At 50.1% G+C, this 2,592-nt stretch overlaps 1 pseudogene; it reads right to left on the minus strand.

Moving 5' to 3' along the window:
- Window positions 1–302: 302 nt before the first annotated feature.
- On the minus strand, window positions 303–1,899 carry LOC132223629 (E3 ubiquitin-protein ligase CHFR-like; annotated as a pseudogene).
- Between the last annotated feature and the right edge of the window lie 693 nt (window positions 1,900–2,592).

Here is a 2,592-nt window from a genome sequence, read left to right on the forward strand (position 1 = left end):
TGAAGAGAGGCATCCGTTGTAATCATAGTGTGGGAAAGCAAACCTGCTTGGCACGATCTCAGGAGTTGAAAGCTTATGGCTGTGCTAACTGATGCGCTCCTGGTGGCCCAGAGTTCAGAGGAAGGTCATGTGCCAGGCCCCGCAGGCCGCTGCTGGGGCTTCACTGGGAGGGTCTCTTCCACAGAAGAAAAATCACAGCAGAGTGCCCGATGCGGAGAACCCCAGCTTGCCCTGAGGGGATCTGTAAAATGCCCTTAAAATGTTCATATTTGATATTTCCTGAAACACACTGTCATTGGCCCTCATACTCCCAAGCTTCTGAAGGGCCAACAGGTTAAAACAGTGGCCATCAGGTAATTCTTCAGGATGTCGGACTCCTAGTTGTTGTTGCTCAGCATCCTGTGAAGCCACCTGAAGCCCACATTGAGCACAGAAGAGGGCCAGGCAACCCAGGCAGCCAGTTCAGTCACAGCCCCAGTACAGTGGCAGAAGGGCTTCAGGCAGAGGGTACACTGCTGGTGGGTTGCAGGGGTCCTGTGCATCTTCCAGTCAGGCGTGGGCTGGGAGCAGCAGGTGCATATGGCATGACTTCCTTGCAGGGCACACACATAATCTTGGGCTGTTGTGAGACTGGCAGGCTTTGATGATGTGTCCCCAGAGGCCTGCGGAGCTCCCTGCTCACTGGGAAGGGTCCCTGCTACCCACCGCCCCCTGCCTTCAGTACTGGGGCATTGTCAGCACAGGACCAAGGCTGGCTGACATCCCAAGATTGGCTGTCCACATCTGACAGCTCCTCCGAAAGTGCCCTCTTTGTCTGAGAAAGACCTCCTGACTTTGGGCTGCAGCATGTCCCGCGTGATCTTGCTCCTGGTGGCCATGCTCCGCACATCTTCCTCACTGCGGCTATTGTCTGGGAGCTGGAGAAGGTACGCCTCCACCAGATTGTTGAGGATGCGGTTTTTACAGATCCGCTCCACCGACTGCTGCACGTGGAGTGCTCCATCCAGCTCGAGTAGCAGGCTGAGCAGAAGGTGTGCCCCAGGTCCTGGCAGATGATGCATGTGAGCGTCTTCTTCCTTCTTGTCTGGCTTCACCCTGTAGGATACTGTGGGTGTCCCTAAAGTGGTCTGTGACCAACAAATGCATGTTCAGGTCAGTTCAGGCTCCTTGTCTCCTCATTTTCTTCTTAAAGGGCCTCAGACCCTCCCTATCGTGCAGTTCTGATGGAGGAAAGAATGCTCCCTCTCTGTCTAGGACAGATGAAGGGATCCTTGGAGGTTTCATCACTTGTCACAGTGGACCACACCCTTTCCAGAAAAGTGCCTCACCCCTGCAGGCAGAGCTGGATGGCAGTGCTTGCCCTGTAGTGGGCTCTATGGAAGAGGTAGAGGCCTAGGGGAAGAGTTCCAACATTGATGCTGATGGCTGGGGTTCCTCAAAGCATGCATGAGTAGTGGGTGACAATGGCAGAACCTAGGGATAGTCACCTCGCCCTGCACCTGAGGTGTCTTTGGTTATGTGGAACATGTTTTCTTTATTAGCTTCAAAGGAGACATGTGCCATGCCTCGTTTTTCATTTAAAGATTCATAGAGGTATGCCACGTTGTGTTCTGAATCATTCTTCCTGTACACCAAGTAGACGACATTCCCACCTGTTAAGGACAGGTAAGTCTGCTTCTTAACTCCCTCCAGCTTGTTAGTTACTATTCCATCGGTGTTGCTATCTTCCAGCAACACTGGAGCAGATGTTTCATCCACTATAATGTTACAGTGATCTCCAGAGACCAATCTATTGCCAGGGAATGAAAGGTCACAACCTCTCCTCCACCACATAGTCCATTTTCCTGTCCTTAGGAGGACCTGTGACTCAGCTTCCTCATGGCCCAAACAGATGAGCCTCCCTTACTGCTGCTGCTGCTGCAGAGGCTGCTCACCTTCCCTGGCTGCTCCATCAGATTCACATCTGCAGAGATCCAGAAATGTTGGGACAGGCTGCGCCTGCTGCTCCTCCCTGTGGCTGGCCTTCTGGTATCAGTGCCTCCTCTGTGCACAGCCTCCCACCTGCCCCTGGCCCACCCATGCTGCTGAGAATGCACTGAACCCCACCTTGTTCCTGTTTCTTAAGTTGCCTGTCAAATTATAAATGCTTGGTACTGAAATAAATTTTCATAAAAAATACAAAATTTTTGAATTTAAGGTTTACGTTTGTTTCATATATGAAAGCCCATCTATGGTACATATATTTTTCTTAAAATATTTAAGAATCTTTAACTTAAAATTCTGAGAGAATAAGAGTGAGTTTTTTCACCATTATTAATTAGATGAAAAAAATAATAAAAGGCCAAAGTAAAAAGGCAAAGAAAAAGAAAGAAGGGGCATCTAAATGGAAGGACAAAAATAAAACCATCTCCATTTGCAGAAGATATCCTATATAATAAAAGGCTAATATGAAATTGACTGGACAGCAGAATGACCAGTCGCTATGATGTGCACTGACCACCAGGGGGCAGACAGTCAAAGCAGGAGCTGTCCCCTGGTGGTCAGTGTGTTCCCACAGGGGGAGTGCCACTCAGCCAGAAGCTGGGCTCACGG

This window comes from Myotis daubentonii, chromosome X (genome assembly GCF_963259705.1).
Source record: "Myotis daubentonii chromosome X, mMyoDau2.1, whole genome shotgun sequence".
Taxonomy (NCBI): Eukaryota; Metazoa; Chordata; class Mammalia; order Chiroptera; family Vespertilionidae; genus Myotis; species Myotis daubentonii.